At 43.2% G+C, this 20,354-nt stretch overlaps 1 protein-coding gene across 1 annotated transcript in view; it reads left to right on the top strand.

Moving 5' to 3' along the window:
- The window catches only part of cacna2d2a (calcium channel, voltage-dependent, alpha 2/delta subunit 2a), a 237,398-nt gene that overhangs the window by 32,656 nt on the left and 184,388 nt on the right, over nucleotides 1–20,354 (top strand). The window lies entirely within an intron of this gene.

Raw genomic sequence — 20,354 nt, 5'->3', positions numbered from 1 at the left:
AAACCTGACGGTGCCCGTTCATTTACAGCGCACAGGGGCCTGCTCTGTTTCATCTGAAGGCCCCGAGCAAGTTTAATTAACCTGGCAACACAAGCTAGATGAAATATGATTGGTTAAAAACTCTACCATAATAAATAAGTTATTTTTCGAGTGGCTTTCAATGTTATTTAAAAGCCACTCAACTAAGTGGAAATAATATGACGTAAAGAATGCAGAGAATAATTTTATGAATTTTATGAAAATAAAATAACAAATTTATGTTATTCTCAGAAAAGAAAATTTACTTTTCTGAGAATGTTTAGGCCAGCAGAGAAGGCCTTGCTGGCCCTCAGGGTCCGCCACTGGTCAGAGGAGACTATTGGTAAATGTTATTGACAGCATAACGCTTGTTAAATGTATTGAATGAATTCTCGTATATTGTATGTTTTTAAATGCGTTTGTGGGCGGTGCTCCAGTGGTTAGCACGTCGACCAGTGGTGCAGTGGTACCCGGTTCAATTCCAGCTCCGGCCTCCCTGTGTGGAGTTTGCATGTTCTCCCCGGGCCTGCGTGGGTTTTCTCTGGGTACTCCGGTTTCCTTCCACATTCCAAAAACATGCATAGCAGGCTGATTGAACAATCTAAATTATCCCTAGGTGTGAGTGTGAGCGTGGATGATTGTTCGTCTGTGTGTGCCCTGCGATTGGCTGGCAATTGGTTCAGTGTGTCCCCCGCCTACTGCCCGGAGTCAGCTGGGATAGGCTCCAGCACCCCCCGCGACCCTTGTGAGGATAAGCAGATCGGAAAATGGATGGATGAACTGGTGGATAACTGTGTTTGTATTATTTCAAGTGTGTTCAAAGACCTTAAAGACAAATACCGTAAATACCATAAAATATTTACATTGGGTCTTTCTATTTGACAGATTTCACTTAATGCAGGCGCAGTGTGAAATGTAACCCTGCAGTGGAGGCGGTGGTTTCTTTACAGTGATATTTCTTTCTGTAATAATGTTTACAAAAGCAATTTATACGATGTTAATCAGTTGTATTTAGTCAGTGGTTTTCAGTTTTTAGTGAAACTGGACAAGTCTATTTCAAACTCAGCAATACTACAGATTCAGTGTCAAAGACACTTACCACCACATCCGCCATTCTATAACTTGGAGGTGATTTTTTTTTTTTTTAATACAAGTTACTAGTTATTTTACTGTTGAAAATGCAGGTCATCTCAGAATTCCATTCAATGTGTTTTGCAATTCAAACTTTTAATCCAAAATGTGGCCACTTTTTCCCCTTGCGTCCCATAAGATGTCGTCCACAGAGCTTTATGAGATTTAGCACCAAAAAAAAAAATAAAAGTCCTAAATGGTTTTGTTTGTTTCACATGTCAGTGTTATTACCCCTTGACCTGTTGCTGAGCTTCGTGGCTTCTCAAGAAAATTTTGCCCACTTTTTGCCGCGCTGAGATAAGACTGTTGTGCAAGTTTATAGTGCACATTGCAATGCCTGTGATGTGAAGAACTTAATGAGGACAAATAGTTTGCAAGCGTACAGTCGCCTACAGTATGTGTATTTGTTACTGTCTGCTGTGCTGTCTTTAAATGACACGCTGGGGTCCCGTCATTAACCTGGGATTAGCCTGGTAGAGATGGAGGTCAAGGGTGAGGCAGTTATTGACTTGCTGAAATTGAAACGTATTACTTCTTTGTGACTGTGGTGAAAAAAAGAGGGGACAATTCTCCTTACACCACAATCGCTTCTCCCAGTTAGTATGGATTCAAATGCACAATGTCTTTTTTTTTCTGCCATTAACCGTTAACTTCCTGCCTCTCCAAACTGATTCCATCTATTTAAATATCGGTAACTTTTTATTCGATTTTTTTTAAATTTATTCAAAAGGGGACATTGTATATTAATGAGCATTTGCATGTGAAGTTAATATGAGCTTTTGGATAGTTTCCATCTGTAGTTCTTTTACTGGTTGATATTGAAGACTAAGAGGATGTCAAGTCTAGACTATATGTTTTATGCGCCCCCATTAGTCTAAACAAAGCATTCAGATTAATATTGCATTGAAGAAATCTGAATTAAGCAACAAAATTCCCCCGTTTCTATCCGTCTCGGAGGGGACATTTTGCTACTTGCAGTCGAATGAAAATTACCTCACAGTTGCTCAGGGCTTAGGTGACGACCAATCTGAGCTGGTCATGTGGCATTCACAGGCTGAATTTTGATTTAAAAAAAATAATAAAAATTCACTTACTATGTTTGTGGTTGGTTCACTTCCCACGAAGGCCTTTTCAATTTGCCCAACATGGAGTGGCATTTCCATGCGAAAATACACAGAGAGACATCCAAAACAGTACCCACTGTGCTGTGACAGTGACGAGTCAGCCATTACGCCTGCTGGAGTGATCCTAGAGATCAATAGCGTTTGAGGTGATACCACCACACGATCGATTCCCGAACCATGTGATACATTTGATACTTCAGTCAAGTCATTTGCAGTAAGGTACCGCATTGGAAATTGTCTCAGATTGTCTCAGAAGGACCACGCAAGCAGCAGAGAGCTTTTCTGTGCAGCAATGAATCTTACTACAACAAGTACTTATTGAAAGGTGGCAACAAAGTCTTTTAGTAACGGCCAAGATTCATTTGTGGCGGAAGGCCACAAGTAAACAGATATGATGGAGAAACACTATGCCTATAATGTCCTGTATCATTTCTTATATATTACACCTTACATCATATCTCTCTGTATTCGTCAATGGATGCTACAGCTTTTTGTTTACTTTCAAACTTAGCTTGTAGCAAATGTGTGTGACATTTCTGCTCCACCCATGAAAAAAGACTGATTCTCTCCTCTTTCATCAATAACTGCTTCAAACAAAAAAAAAACAAAATGTTATTTTACATTAAATGTTCTGTAAAGCACTTTGTTACAGCTGCAGCCGTTGTGAAAGCGCGATACAACTAAAGATGTATTGATTATTTCGCAGAGCCCATCAATGATGTTGTTGATGAAAATGATGTGTTCTTTAAACGGTTTCATGGTGCTAAGAAAAAGTTAAGTTGCACAAGAAGTTAAAATTGACCATTTGGCTTGATTTGGTAGTGTCTGGATGGAGTTTCTGAAGGTGGCAAAACTTGTTTCGTGTGAGTAATTGATGCTTTGCAGCAGGAGAAGAGGGCAAAGCAGGCATGAAATTGGGCAGGGGATCAGATCCGTATCGGCGCATGTTGCGGGGGCCTGATGGAGAACAACTCAGCCTGGCAGCCCAGGGGGCTGGATTATAGCACTGAGGTACAGTCCAAAGCCAATCTATAATTCTTTAGCAACCCAATCAGTGGAAAAGCCTTGCATTCTATCAGAGTCTACCGTGAAGATACTGCTGTAGGTGTGGGGACAAGTGGTTGCTATGTCGCGATAGCCAATCAACTTTCAAAGGTGTTGGGCGTCGCCATGTCTTTGTAGTGCATTGTGGTCGAATGATGTCAGAGGGTTGACATGGTTTGCTCGGTCAGCTAAAATGCTGCACTGTTTCAGAAAATAGACAATACTGTATGTCCTGAAGTGACGAGCTGTAATTGAAGGTCATGTTTTATTTTGTTGTTGTTGTGAACAAACAAATGCCTCCCTTAGTGAGACTCGTCCCTATGGTTAAATTAACAAGTGGTCACCGCATCTTCCTCACAGTCCTGAGGTTTGGGGTTGGAATCTCAGCTGCGATCTTTCTGTGTGGGTTTGCTTTCCCCATACTCGCGTGGGCTTTTAAATGCACTCTGGCTTTCTAAAAAACAAAACAAAACAAAACCCCAAAACACATATGTTAGATGAACAACTGCGATTGGCTGGCAACCAGTTCAGGGTGTCCCACGACGACTGCCTGAAGACAGCTAGGATAGGTTCCAGCACCCTCCGCGACCCTTGTGACGAAAAAGCGGATTTGAAAATGCATGGATGGGTGTTAGGTTAATCGAGAGATTCTATTTTGTTGGCATGAATATGAGAGTGAATGGTTGTTGTTTCTATATATGCTCTGCAATTGACTGGCAACCAGTTCAGGGTGTCCCACGACGACTGCCTGAAGACAGCTAGGATAGGTTCCAGCACCCTCCGCGACCCTTGTGACGAAAAAGCGGATTTGAAAATGCATGGATGGGTGTTAGGTTAATCGAGAGATTCTATTTTGTTGGCATGAATATGAGAGTGAATGGTTGTTGTTTCTATATATGCTCTGCAATTGACTGGCAACCAGTTCAGGGTGTACCCTATCTCTGACCTAAAGTCAGCTGGGTTCGGCTCAAACTCATTCCCAATGAGGAGAAAGAAGCAGTATGGAAAATGATGGATTGCCTGCGGTGGCTTTGTGCAAGCCCCATTCATTTCGGGGCATCAAGGAACATCCTTTATGTATTTTGGCGGAGGAATCTCAGAAACCTTCAGTTGTGACATCTGGGAACTGTGTGTGTGTGTGTGTGTGTGTGTGTGTGGATATATATATATATATATATATATATATATATATGAGACCACTGCACTACAGTTATTCCACTCAAATCTGAAGCTTTGTTTGTAAAATCTACAGCAAAAGCAATAATATAAAAGCAATGACATAATGCCAAGGGGTCACTCGACACCAAAGGCCAAGAAAATGAAGATGTGAGCATAGTGGGTGGGGGTTTGGCTGGTCATTTTCCACTCGAATAAGCAGCTGATCTCACATTGTGCTCAGGTTCACGCCATATGAGCACCGGGTGGGGTCAGCATTCCAGTTTGTGTGATAGCGCTTCCACTCTCATTGTGTTTGCTGGCGGACTGGCGCTTGGCGTTGACAAATGCATCGGGGGCACGGCTCATCAGGATTCCCGAGGTGTTCGTCGGTGAATAAGAGGAGGGAATTGGCTGTCAATCCTTAATTAATAAACTCGCACTCGCCTCCCCCACTCCGCAAAAGGTTGTCTGATCAATAGCTGTTGTGATCCGCCTCAAATGGAAGCCATTTAGATTTATCTGCTTATATCCTGTGTGATAGGCAGAACTAGACTCGAGATGACAGTAGACTCAAAGCTCATTCCCGCCTTATTTACCGTTTTAAATTCTGCTATAGTGAGCGCCCGCTTCTGTCTGCAGAGACACAAATGGAGAAAAAAAAATCTACCCCTCTCTTTCCCTGGACAAGTCAAGGACAAAGCGGATAAAAAGTGTATGACTGTCCCTTTATTTCATTTCATTGGCTGAGCAGGAATACGCTTGTTAAACACACGTTAAGCAGATGAAGGCATTTTGCTTCCAGTGTCTTGGCCGCAGTATTTGCAATTTTTAACAGATTATACGGTGAGTAATGCTCTCCTCGTTCGCAATTTACAATCAACCCCGCCCCATTTCAATACACGCTGGCTAATTTCAAAATGCTCATCCTGTGATAAATCCTGCCATTTGCTTCCCTTTATCTGCAGCCCAGTCAGCAACAGACGCTTTCCGCACGCTGTTCATCAGTCTGCCAGGTTTGACAGGACAGATATTCCTGCTACTAGTCACAGTGACTTACGGTCGATGAATAATATAAGGCATACTTTAGCACAAACAAAACACACACACACACTGGAAAATCAGGAGGAAGGAAGTGTTGTCATATTGAGCTTCAGCGACACGAGTGTGTGCGAGTTCACACAGGTGCGCCCAAAAGCGCGAGTCAGCAGCCAGTTGGGGGCGAAGGGAACTGTTCTGTAAGAAGATCAGAGACTGTTTTCAGGAATAGAAAACTGTCACACACCAACTGGATGAATGTCGTTGGTGTGAAGAAGTTTGGGTTGCTAACGGGTCAACACAATCCATCAAATCAGTTCTCGCTCTTAAAAATCTTGTTTCTCTTGGTTACTTTTGAAATTGCTGGGTTTCAAGTGGTTACTCTGCCTTTACATATCCGCTTACGAACTGTAATGTAATTTTGAGAACATTTATTGTCCAGACCCAAAGTCGAAATCAAAACTCAAAATTATTGTGAAAAAAAAACAAATAACATCGCCAATAGTAATTATTTGCTTCCATGGGGTGGGACCTCCGATTATTTATTTTTTTTAATTTTTTTTTCAGTTGCAGCAGCGTGAAATTATTGTGCCTGGGCACCCGAATTGGGTGCACCCTCGAGGTTTGTTAAATTTTCACTTAGCTTTTGCAGGGATGCTGCTGACCCTGTGAATTCTTTGCACCTTTTGTTTCAATTTGAAATTAAAACAAAGATGTGTGAATGCTTAACAATACAATATAATACATCCTGATTTGCATCGCGCTTTCACAACAGCTGCAGCTGTAACAAAGTGCTTCACAAAACAGTTAACAAAGTAAAATAATAAACACAACACTTCATTTTGTTGAAATTTTGTAAAAATTCTGTAGAAAACAAATCGCGAAATATTGGGTATCTGCGGCGGCCCGGTAGTCGAGTGGTTAGCACGTCGACCTCACAGTGCGGTCATGGGTTCGATCCCGGCTCCAGCCTTCCTGTGTGGAGTTTGCATGTTCTTCCAGTGCCTGCGTGGGTTTTCTCCCGGTACGCCGGTTTCCTCCCATATTCCAAAAACATGCATGACGGGCTGATTGAACACTCTAAATTGTCCCTAGGTATGAGTGTGAATATGGATGGTTGTTAGTCTGTGTGTGCCCTGTGATTGACTGGCAACTGGTTCAGGGTGTACTCCAACTACTGCTTGAAGACAGCTGAGATAGCCTACAGCACGCCCACGACCCTTGTGAGGATGAAGCGGATCGGAAAATGGATGGACGTTTATCCGCCTCATTGACTATTAATAATCGCCATTAACACTGAAAAGGACACATTGAGCTCTCTCTGGTTATGACATAATTTCCATTGGTTTATGACATCACACACCAGGTTTGAGCCATCACAATGCAGGCGTTAACGTCTATTCTGACATCACTGACCAAAGGGTATCACAGAATGGGGGGGTTATACCGTCCCAGTGTTCTTGAGCCTTTGTTTGTCAGCACATTCCAGTATCCAACTTGTTGCTTTCCTTCCTGTGGAATAGCTTAAAAATCTCTTCTAATATGTCACATCCATCCATCCATTTTCAACACCGCTTATCCTGAACAGGGTGGCGGGGAGTTGTTGGAGCTCATCCCAAATAACTTCAGGGGGAAGGCAGACTACACCCTGGACTGGTCGCCAGCCAGTCGCAGGGGCACATATAGAGGCAAACAGCCATTCACACCTACATCCGCACTGTCACTGAGTGGGAACCGATCCCACGCTGCCCGCCCACAAGTCAGGCGAGTGTACTATTACACCATCAGTGACCCGCATGTCCGCTCATATCTTCAAATTGAGTCATCCCACGGATTTAATTGTGTGGCCCCAGACAATCACCTCTTACGTCATAATTTTCACATCTTTTCTTTTACTTCCACTTTTTCAGATAGATTACGTACGGCTTGTCACGCCTTACGGATGAGTTTGTATCTGATCGTAAAGCTTTTAAGTGACATTTTTGGGCAGCACTGTATATATGTGCGAGAGGTTACGCATTAATTTAATTACTGAGATAAATTGGTCGGATTGTCTAACATATAGTATGCTGCATGTACCATTCGCATGGATTGATTGGCAAGTCGAAGTTGAGAAGCATTCACAGGCTGAAAAGCGCACACGTACATACAAACACACCAATTCATGTTTTGTTTTTCCCCCCAATTCAGGTCTTAAATCTCCCATCTATGATGCCACTGGCAGGTCCCACCCCTCAGTTTGGCTCCAGCAAAGTGGTTGGAGATTTGGCAAGCTTCTCAAAAAGAAAGAATGCCTGTTTATCTCTGATGTAACCCACATGCTCGAGCACATTTGATGGGCATGCGTGAGAGCTTGTTTAGTAAGATTCAGTGATGGTGCACTTTTGGGCCATTTATTTTTTTGCTTGTTAGTTTAGCATGCTTGACATGTGCTTAGCTTATCCCAATGTTGGTTTTTGCGGAAAGGAAAGAATCAAAGGGAATAATTATGGGATCCAACCCTAAAAGCCTTGATTATTTGCCACTAACAACCGTGGAGGGAATGCAGAGGCCTATTTACATGTGTGCAGATCTTTTAATTCCTGAGCCATTAGATTAATTGAGATAAGCCTCATGATGCTGTTCCCCCGATCCTGAATGCCGCTCTTCTTTACGAACCAAAGTAGGGAAAACGAATCGCCCCCGATGCTCAAACTTGGCCCAATTGTCAATGTGTGCATCTTGCTTAAGGTGAAACACGCCTTCCATAGAAAGCGTGTCGAATTATTTGTGCAGCCCGATGGGACGAGCAGACCATGTCATGCCAGAGATAGCTTGACAAAAATGATAGATCGCCATCACCCGCCAGATCTATTCTTATGACAGCAAGAAAGATTCGCCGGCATACTGCAGCAATATCCCCAATCTGATAAACACAAAACAAACCGATATGCACACACAAAGGCACACAATGCGAAGTCGGCAGAGCCCGATGATAAATGCACTTTTCACTACATAAATATTGTATCGGGCGCTTTATAGAAAGATTTTTCTTATTGCTTAAAAATGCAGGAAATCAGTTTAGTCTTGCTGATTCATGTCTGTTTTGCTGTTGGAGTACCCACCATTTGCCACTGGATGTCTCACTCCATGCTTGTTTTTGTTTCCTTTTTTACACATGGAGAGAGAGAGAGTCACATGCAGGATGCACATGGTGTGTTTAATATGACCGGGCTAGCCACTCTCCACATGTGTTGAAGTCTCCTCTGGGAGAACAGGATAGCATCTGCCACCCTCGATCCATCTAACACATTTCTGGGAAAAAAGCCCAAACCTGCCGCTCAGGAGGATAGAGAAAGATGGAGAGAGAGATGTCAACCACAACACTGACTGGACGACAGAACCCCCCCCCCCCACACACAAAAAAAAATTCTCTCCTGCCCTTGTTTTTAATGCCTGTTGTAGGTATTAAATTAGAGTGCACAAAGTACTTGAAATGACTTAATGATCATAATAGCACTAATAGCAATAAGCAATTGTGCGACCCTTTTCTAAGCCCAGGATAAAAGAACCATAAGAAAACCATTAAATTGAATAAAGGGAGACGTGCAGTGCTGCTTTCATTATAGCTGCTCAGGAGCATTGTCAATAAGAGGCCAGCTGTGTGTTTCACCTGGTTGGCTAGGCGCCCCCCCCCCCCTCCTCCGTGCCCCCACCCCCCATTTCCTTTTTTCCTCCCCTCGGAACATGTGGTGCTTTATTGATTGCGTCCTGCAGACCACAGAGAAAGCAGGGGCAGCTACACTGCATGCTGGCTAAGGGGTGAAAATGAATAGTCTCCGTCAGGTGAACAATGCAAACACACGTGCCGGAGAGTAATGTAAGGTTCACAGATGTTTGTGGTTTAACACAGCGTGGTGCGAGACACACATGCGGGGCCCATCCACGAGCTGTCCATGTGTGGCATGATGTGACAGATGTTGACAGCATGACAGCCTTGAGAGACCCGCAGTTAGAAAGACGGCCACTTTCCGCTGTCCTTGCTTCTTGGTGGTGAGCATCATCGCAACAATCAGGGAGCTCTCAGAACAAGAATAGCAGGACCAAAGCATGAAACCAGTCCCCAAAGGCGAGTAGTACTGACCTACCTCTCTTCCATTACGTTTACTTGAGTAACTTTTTGGATTGGATCATTTGATAGGATTTAGATTCCACCTCGGCGTGGCATATCTGAATAAAAGTCGGATCTGTAGGTTCATGTGTTTCATGGCCATTGGTATTTTATATTCACAGAGGCTTTGAGATTCCGTCACCATGAATTCTCATTCAGTTCATCCATGGTGGTAAAATATGCTGAGTATAGTTTTGTGTGTGTGTGTGTGTGTGTGTGTGTGTGTGTGTGTGTGTGTGTGTGTGTGTGTGTGTGTGTGTGTGTGTGTGTGTTTATGGTTGACTCAGTGTGTCTGTGAAGAAGCAGGCTCCGGAGTGTGTTATCTATTAATTCCCCCATTAAGTCCTTATCAACAGTATTAATGGCAATTAAGATGCTCTTTAAAGTGAAGGCATGGCGGGCTGACGGGCGAGTGGGTGCACACTTCTCACTTGGCAGTGACGCTGGAAATGTAGTCAGGACCTGCCACTCTTATCTACAAAGGATGCAGTCACACTCGGCAATTTGTCGTGGTGATGGCCATGCTTCATTTGAGAGAGCACCAGATGAAGGGAAAAAAAAAAGGCAAACATGTTTAGAGCTGCCCCAGTCTGATCATGTAATTTTCAGTGATTCAGTATTGACCTAACAACATATTTTTGTCTTAATTTTTAACTCAAGTTCATTTGTATAGCGCATTTACAACTGCCTCTGCGGTCACCATGCAATCTACACGAAACATAAAAAAATAAAATAAATAATAGCTGGACTTTGAAAGGAAACAAGCCACTGTTGTTTTCTAACACAAAACAACAAGCGATTGGATTGCACTTGGTATTGATATATAACAGATACTCAAAATTAAGTGACTCAACTACTTCACAGGACTTGGGTGCAGAAAAAAATGGACGGGACATCCTTAGTGAGTATGCCTCCCATTACCATAAACTCAGTGCAGGTCTGCTCACCTTTTGGCCTTGAAGTCACTCCTCATGGGTATTTAATTGTATCCCCCATTACACTGCATCTGTATGATTCTCTTTTAGACAGTGTAATTTGCTTGAAAGTGGCTCTGGATCTTCACCCAGGTGAGTTGATCATGCCAGGGGCTCTCTCACAAACTGAGCATTAAAGTATTAGCTTCACAAAGGCAGATTTTCTTGAACAACCTTTGTATTGGATCTCATTGGGTGGTGCAGGTTTGAAGCATTTACGTGTATTTTGAATTATCCTAGCAAAACATTTCAGGACGCATCAAGGTCACAGTTTTGGGTGTGCGCGTAGTGATATTTATAGGTTCTTTTGCGAGAGACATGCAGACAGGTGTCTCCTGCAGCAGCAGCATATGGAGAAGACTTTCGCAAACACAGGCAGGGTCTCAATGAGCACTTTTGTGTGAATGATAATTAGTTAGTAGTGACAGATCTGCTTTCTGCAGAGCAAGCAGATGGCTTTTGGACAGAGAGAACAGGCAGGTGGGAGGTCCTGTGGTGAATTTTGGGCCACGGTTTTCATGGTCTCGCCTCTCCTGGGGCACTTAAGGGTCAGCAAAGGGGAAAAGACGGATGATGAGTGATGAAAACGCAAATGAGACAGGAATGGTGGAGTGGATATGGGATGAGGAGGTGCTGGTGTGTGCCTTGAATAGAACTAGGCTACTGTTCACAAAATAAAACAGCATCCAGGTGACTGAAGAACATCCTTTTTTTTTTTTTTAATAACCCATTGGAGGAGGAGTTTGGGCACTGTGACAAGTGGCTACAAATCAGCACCAAAGTCAAAGCCAATGAATGAACATGAACACGTTACCACGGCAGGGTTTGCTCTCGGTCACATTAACCACACAGATGGTTATTTTGATTTTCTGAAAAACTTTATCTCAAGTTTCTTTTGAAAGAAGACATTTTCAGGAATATAAAAACATAGCTGGACTCAGCCAAGTCGATATTAAATATTTTGCAAGTCCAATGGCTTGTCAAATGCAAAGAAGTCAGTGAGGTCTGAGACAACAAAAAACTGTGTCGAGTCCAATTTCAAGTACTACAACCCTGCTCATGGATGCACTATTTCATACACTACACTATGTGTCCGTGGTACTAAACGCAGATTCATCACCATTACATCAACAACTTCACCAAACAAACGAGTATGAGTCGCGTACCAGAAGCGAATGCTATTCGCCAATGCTAATTTGCACATACAACTTAATTCAATGCAGCTCTGCTTATCTTTTGGCTTGAACACGAAAGCAGTGGGGCTGACCTGTGGGAGCTTTGCGTATTTTTGCATGATGGTGTTTCAGACAGTGTAATCCGACCATCGCTTGAAAGTCACTCTGAATCATCACTTAGCCTCGATAATCATGTCTTGGACGTGTAGGGAGGTGAAATTATGCAAATTAGGCCCCAGAAGTGCAGAAAAGCTCATCACAGCTATATTTTTCAGAAAAAGGCAGACAACAAAAGATTTTCATGATTGTTAAATTTCACACCTGATAGGTGGACAGGCACTGCAGTGATCAAACTATTTGTATACAAGCCATTAAAAAAGGCATTTTCAATAATAAGTCCCCTGATAAAGGCTTTTATGTACTGATTGACTGCATTCCTCCTCCCTCAACGAATAGTGCTCATTTCGCAAGTACCACTGCGTATTGTATTATTTACCTCCCCCATTAAAATGTCAAAAGTATGAGCCCCTTCATAGCCTCTCCCTGTGTGGCCCTGATGTCTCTTTCCCTCCACCTCTTGTTTTACTGTAGCCTCTTCAATCCAGGCTTTGATGCATGCATGAGGGAGAATATCCTGAAGACCAAAGAGGCCATTACCCAGGGGCCATTAGGCCTCTAGTAGAGCATGTCAATGAGGGCTGAGTCTTGCTCCGTTTTTCACTTGCAGCCACTCGACTTGCGGGGTGGAGTCGGGGGATATATATATATATATATATATATATATATATATATATATATATATAGTTCCATATTAACACGCTAGCATGGCACGCGCTGCTCGCGGTAACGTTTGATATAGAGCTTGTTGTCCCACTGTTACACGGGAGGAGGTTGCCTCATTAATTGGCGCTGTTGTTCTTTCATGCAGACGAAGAGCAAGGGGGAGTGAGTCATCATCATCAGGATGAAATGCTATGACATTTGAGCATGAAAAGTCCCAGGGTGCCTTGCGGCCCAACATCGCTGCTTGGCTGTGTTTGTGTCTTGCAGTCAAGGAGGATTGCAGAGCGCCGTGGTGTGACTGAGAGAGGAGATTTTTAATTTTTTTTCCTCTTGTTGATGTTGGCAAAGTGTGGCATTGATTTAGATCAGCATTGCATTCCACAGGGACTCCAACTAGGAAGTTGGATATTCAAAGAAACAATGATTGATTGATCAGAGTTGACGACAACGATTAATTATATTTGTCACGCTGGAGCGTCCATTGACAAATAAAGATTCTTTTTTCAAATCCCCTGTCCCATATGAATCACTTTCGTTTTTCTGGCCAACAAAATGATTAAATTTTCATCATTCAAAATATAAGACTGAAACATGTCATCATATGCAGTCCATGTAGTCACTTCAGGCACAAAAAGGTGCATTGATTCTGTGCTCTTCTCACCCATGTACATGAAGAGGAAGTACGCAAATTCAGCTGTTTTATTCATTTTAATGTTGAAATCATTGACATTGGATTGAAAAAGAAAATCAATGGAAAGCATTGACCAGATAACTAAAATACAAAATCATTGAATGTAATAATTATGAGGGATTTTTTTTTTCCAACTTTACATGCAGGGGCGGGGACAGGGAGGCTCTCCCTCTCCTGCCTACCTTGACTGCAAGTCCCTGCATCCTGCTCCTTTAAAAACAGAGGTACACATATTTTGAAGTATCATACCTTGTGAAAACAAGCCTTAAGCAAGTTATACATTTTGAAATTCCGTACTTCAGATGGAAGAAAATTTACTGAATTTGACCTCTAGCTTGTAATTGAAGCCATAGCATTTGGTTGAACGCAAATTGCATGTCGTGTATATCAGAGTGCGGACAAGCTCAACGCTTTCCCAAGGATTCACTTTTATGAGAGCCGATCGATCACGCGGGCCAAAGGGATTGGCTCGATGAAAACACACGGATCAATAAACTCAAGCCCGCCTGGTCAGACAACTGGTGTGAAAAAAAGGGACAAGAGGCGTGCCTGTGCGGCCCCGGGTCTCTCTTATTGGCTGTTCAATTTGTCCTCAAGTGATTGACCTGCCAATCTGCCATCGATCCGGAGGGAGACAAGCAGAAGAGGACAGGCCTCTCGTCCCTGTATCTCTGTCTGGCGCTCGCTCCCGCTTACAGGGCTGGCTAGGTTGAATTAATCAGCTCTTGTTCGACCTCTCTGCAGGCCTTGGCGGGGCGGGGTGGGGGTGTTACCAGTACCCCGCACACCCCCAAACAATTAAACGTACAGACCGTGGCAGCTTATCTTCCTTTTCCCTCCATCATCTACGCCTCCTTGCCAAACCTCCTTCACCGCTGATGTTCTGCGACTCTACCCAAAAAAGTGAGACCTCACCTAGTCAGCACGCCGAATGCTAAGATTTCTGATTAGAGAGGTACGGACAGGGCAGTGGTGTCATTTTCACGGCAGACGACAGAGCCCGTTGCCCTTGAGAGAGAGCCGACGGCACTCACTGCAAACTTAAATGCTTCTCTCAAGTGCTCCATGCAAAAATAAGCGCATGATATAGTGTCACTCCTTTGCCAGATGCATCGTGGGCATGCAGGGGATTTTTCGCAACTGCAGCGTGCCCTTGTATTCAAGGGGAAGATATGGAAGAGATGGTGTGACTGATTCCAGCAATCGAGGTCATCTTCCTTGTGTCCTTTGGTAGCTTTATTGGCCGTTTGGGTTCGAGCTGAGGCGAGAAAAAAAAACCCAATGATGGATTATTATAATATATATATTTTTTAATCTAACAAAAAAAGGACAATTTTTCGTAATTCAGGTTAGGTTTGGATCAAAAATGCAAAATGAAAAAATGGGAATTAATGTTTTTTTAATCTTTAATTGGATAGGTTTGGGTGGTGTGAAACTTTGAAGGTTGAAAAATCTGCCTAAAATGTCATATTTTGGACATTGTATTGTCACAATGCAGCACATCTGACTGGACCTCATTTTAAAGCCTTTCCCTTTGGATTTTTGCTAAAGGACAAAGATCATGGAGAATTTGCCATATCGAAAAGGAAAGCAAGGGTACACATACCAATAATTAGGCAACATTTTCATGTTTTCCCACCAAAGTCATTAAAGGCCCGATGCTGCTCAAAGATTATCCTGAGCGAATATCCTTTGGGTACTAGTTTAAGAGTGATTTTTTTTTTCCACCTCGATTTTCAAGGGATAACTCAAGGCCGAGAATTATAAATGTTAGACCTGTTCAGTTTTTACAATTGCATATCCTTTTGTGTGTTGTCAACACCTAATTTGACCGAGCCATGGACCGTGATTGTGATGTGAAATACAACGATAGCCAATTAGGAAGCCACCTGCAAAGGAAGAAACATTTTGACTAATTATTCATGACAAACTGCTGATTGTTTTGAAGAGAGTTGAGTCACTTGCCACCATACAGTGCATGTATTTCAAATTTGCACTTGCAAGTAGAAGCAAAGAAAAAGAAAAAAAAAAAGTTCACCCGAAGACTTGTATCTCGAAAAACTCGTGTTGGATTATTTGTATCTCATGTTACAACACATTTAGGCAGTTTTACATATATATAATATTCTTCAGCCTCTGCAAAGAATGACTAATAATCAGAGATGGGTACTTTATCCTATTTTGCCCCTCCGTCTTCCGTCCACGACCTGGGTACCCTTCTGTCATCATCCCTTCGTCCTTATTCATATAATAATCATCCTCCACCCTTGTCCTTTGAAAGCGCTTCTGTCCCAGTTGAGCGTTAGTGAAATTTGTGTCTGTAGGTACTTTATGTTCTTTGACTGTACCCTAGGTGGCAGTGTTACAATAAAAATACCGTTGGGATGAAAACGGTTCTGCTGTTAATAGCCTGTTAAGAAAATACAGTACAGTATTTGGCTACACTCCGGCGTTGTTATTTTACCTCCTGACACCACATAATTTACCTGGTTAGGGACATCTAAAGGAACGGATAAAAACCCGTCCTTGCTTAGTCCGTCCTTTTTAAGAAACTTCTCGTCCTCCGTCCTCTGTCCCAAAAATGGGTGTTTGCTCGGGACAGACGGACGGACTGTTCTATTCCACGGACGTAATGCCGTCTCTGGTAATGACCATAAAGCTTTGCAAGTAAAATTACACCACTGCAAATCTCGCTAAGCTTGATTGAGATGTGTTTGTTTTGCTCATACACATGGGAAACACTGCTCATTCCCTTCGAGAATGTTCATCCATCATTCAGTCATTCATTTTCCGAACCGCTTTAGCCTCACCAGGGTGGCAGTGGGTACTGGAGCCTATCCCAGCTGTCTTCGGGCAGTAGGTGGGGGACAATTTAGAGTGTTCAATCAGCCTGCCATGCATGTTTTTGGAATGTGGGAGGAAACTGGAGTACCCAGAGGAAACCCACGCAGGCCCTGGGAGAACATACAAACTCCACACAGGGAGGCCGGAGCTGGAACTGAACCCGGTACCCCTGCACTGTGAAGTCGACGTGCTAACCACCAGACTACCGGGCCGCCGTTCATCCATCATGACATTAAAAACAAAATAATAATAATTCAGAATTTGCATCCATGTTACTGAGAGGGCGTCAGTGGATCTAAGTTGAGTGATTAAGGCTTGTTTAAATGGAAGGACGCGAGTCAAGGTGGCTGTGAGTCGGCAGAGATCTTCAGTGTGAGTCAGCCCGCCAACATTAGTCTTCTCGAGTCTTCTGTTATCAGTCATGTCACCATGGAAAGTACTGCCAGTAAATCCATCAATGATTGCTGTTTTTCTGCGTTGGGGAAGGAATTCAATACAACAGAATTTTTCAGAGGGATGCAGTTGCCCACAGAAGCGGGGTACACGCTTACCAATAAATTGGCCTATTTTGAGCATTTTTTTTACCATCAGCAAAGACCTGATGGCTCCAAAAGATTAGTCTGATGGATTATCCTGTGGCGGCACAGTGGTCAACTGGTTAGCACAGCCACCTCACAATGCAGAGGTCATGGTTTTGATTCCAGGCCCTGGCCTTCTTTCGTGGGAGAAGTACCCGACTCCAGTTGATTCGGAATATGCTCGGTAATGTGAAAGAAAATAGCAAGTACTGATTTTGGGCATGAGTCCAGCCACAAACGCACAAACATAAATTGCCGTGGGCATCACGGTGGCAGACGGGTTAACACAGAGGTCCAGGTTTCATATCCGGTCTTGGGTCTTCCTGTGTGGGGTTGGCATGTTCTCCCTGTGTCTGCATGGGTTTTCTCCGGGTACTCTGGTTTGCTCCCACACCCCAAAAACATATATTGTCCCTAGGTCTGATTGTGAGCAAGGATGGTTGTTTGTCTAGCGTGCCCTGCGATTGTCTGACAACCAGTTCATGGTGTCCCCCACCTACTGCGCAAAGACAGCTGGGCTAGGTTCCAACACACCCATGACCCTCGTGAGGATAAAGCGGTTCAAATAATGGATGGATGGATTGGTGGATGGATGGATTATCCTGTGGGGTAATGTGTGTTAAGAGTGATTTATCCTCACTGATCTCCAATGAAAATTGTAAAAGCTGGTCATTATTTATAACTGAAAATCATTTTTAATTGGGATGTGAAATGGAATGATCGCCAATTCAGGACTGACCTGCTCCTGCTGTTGCTGGACAAATGACCCTATATTTCACAAAGTACATCCCTGTAATTTCCAGCAGCCTCGGTGCCCTCTGGCACCATGCTGCCTCTCACAGGTCAGTCTTGGTACTCTAGCATATACCTGACTCACCTTTGTTGGTGGAAACATTGTATTTAAGGTGAGCTGTTGTTGGTTATAGTCGCTGATGGTATTGTGGTACACTCACCTGACTTTTGTGCTAGCACTGTGGGTTCCCACTCAGTGACAGTGTGGATGTGGCTGTGAATGGTTGTTTGTCTCTATATGTGCCTGGCGACTGACTGGCGATCAGCTCAGGGTGTCGTCTGCCTTCTACCCGAAGTCAGCTGGGATCGGCTCCAGAAACTCCCAGTGATCCTGTTCAGGATAAGTGGTGTTGAAAATGGATGTGTTGGTTATGTCGAGCACATCACACATAATTAGAGCTGTAAAATCACGGTTGATTTTTATATTTATTTTTTTGTCATTGTGCGGTGTCTCACATTTTTTAAAAAAAAATCAGCACATATTGCACTTGAGTATTTCTCTAAAATGATTCCCCCAGGGAGTGGAAGGAGGAGGTTTCTTTTATTTCACTTCCTGTGAGGGGGGAGGGGGGGAGCAGCAAGCATTCTGACTTGGCATGCATGTTGTCTGTGTACACAGGCGGTGGGGGGACAGCTGTCGTAGATCTTTGGTTTGTTTTTGAACTCCTGCTGAGGTCTTTGCCGTGCTTTGTCGTCTCTTCCAAAACAATTTCCCTCGTTCTTGTCAGGGTGCGGACAGAAGTGCTGTGCGGCAAACCTGCAGATTGCTGTGTGGCTTTCTTTTGCTACTTTGCACATACACACACACACACACACACACGCACACACACACACACACACACACACACACACACACACACGCACACTCACATGCACACGGCATAAAGACTCACTTGTCAGGGGAGGGGACAAAACCGTTGTGAACACTTTTTTTTTTAATAGACAGAGATAAATTATAAAATATAAACATTGAGTACTTCTCTCAGTGGAAGTGAAGAAATATTCTGTTTTTACAATTTTTTGCTCTTGTTGTCCATGGAAATACGGCTGCCAGATTTGGTGAATAAAAGCTATTTGTCAACATCATGGTGTCTGTTTCCCATGAACATTTCTATTTTGTCCTCCAGCTAAATTATTGAACTCGCAGGGCAGGAGCAAAAAAAAAAAAAAAAAATAGGACACCTTAATACTTACATGCACGCATAGTGTTGACTATATTTCCTCATTCAGTGCCCAGGGGCATTTCTTAACATTGCTGCGGATTGTTAGTAATTGATTGGAAGTATTGCATCTATTTCTGCAGTCTTAACAGAAAATTGTTACCAGTTCCATGTTACAATGGGCAATGTTATGTATCAGTGTCTTGGTGAGCATTAGATTTAATGATCCCGAGGTTTGAGTGGTGCCAGCACAGTTCAAGATGGAGCAAAATGTCTCTCGTGCAAATACTGTAAAGAACAAGTAATGTATGGGTTTCATTTCTATGGAGGCCAGGGGCGTAGCTCGTGTGATGCAGCGGATACTTGTTCTTAAGGGTCTGAAGGGAAAAGCCCCACTTGAAGACCTAGTCAAAACATAGTGCACAATTTCACCATAGCAGCACTTTATCACCATATTGCTGATTTACACTCGTGAGTTGGTGCAGCAGAACAGTGCCTGTGGTACAGAACAGTGATCCAACTATTTGCATGCACACAATTAAAAAGGATATTTTTCATAATACATTCAATTTAAATGGATGACGCACCATATGGATTCTCTCCTATTCGAGAGGAGGCTTCTAAATGGTATCAACAAACAGCTGATAATGGTAGCGATGCGCCAGTCTTGGAAAGGGTGGGATGCGCGGGGCTCGACTTCATGCTGAATTAGATTTACGCTCAGGAGTTCCGTGCATCTCTTCCACCCCCCCCATGTTTGCCCTTAAAGGCAACAGCATCGGATTTGTATCCAGGGGAAATTTGGTGCCACGAAAATGTACGAGCAGAACATAAGCTTATGTTTATTCAGGGCCTCCTGTTTATGAGAAACAGAGAGACGTGCCCGGCCTGCCCTTCTGTTATGTTACATGTGAAGAGCCCAGCCTCAATAGATGATGACAGCACGGTAGCACGGTTGCTAACATTGCTAATTCCCCCTCGCACTCCATTTCATCCAAATCGGATATCTTACAACTGGAATCAGACGCCGTCCAAATATACAACTTATTTCTTGTGAAATTCTGACTGACCTCAACAATACACAACTTCTTATTGTGAAAATACCATTTTTATGATTGAAAATGTGCAACATTATACTTGTGCATACAACATTCATCTTGTAAAATTCCAACATTATTCGGAAAAATACGACTTATCTTGAAAAATATATCTACCGGTATATTTTGGAAATGTCAGACATTTTCACTCAAATATAAAACTACATATTAAAACAAAATCAAACTAATGTAGTAAATCAATAGCACAATTGCTTACCTTGACCAGAGGCCTGGGAACTTGAGGATCTTAGATGTCCTCAGTATTGCACTCTACTGCACGGAGATGTCGGATGTTTTTCCTGGTCTCTGTTGGGGCCTTCCACCCTGCTTGGGGGTAACTGCCCCCATTGCCCTGATCACTAGTGGCACCATTTTTGCTTTTACCACCCACATTTTCTCTATTCATTCTCTTAGGCATTGGTATTCATCCGGCTTTTTGTGTTCCTTTTTTCTGGATGGTGTTACGAATTGCTGTCTCCGTCACGACTGCCGTCTTCTGATGTTTACCCACCACCGCTATTTTAGACTGGTTGGCTATCACAAGTTTGTTACTCTGGATCTGGAAGTCCAACAGGATCTTGCCCTTTTTTTTCTCAACCA

Source organism: Hippocampus comes, unplaced genomic scaffold (genome assembly GCF_001891065.2).
Source record: "Hippocampus comes isolate QL1 unplaced genomic scaffold, H_comes_QL1_v1.1 scaffold17, whole genome shotgun sequence".
NCBI lineage: Eukaryota > Metazoa > Chordata > Actinopteri > Syngnathiformes > Syngnathidae > Hippocampus > Hippocampus comes.
The sequence above is the reverse complement of the archived record's forward strand: the minus strand, read 5'-3'. Positions and strand labels throughout refer to the sequence as shown.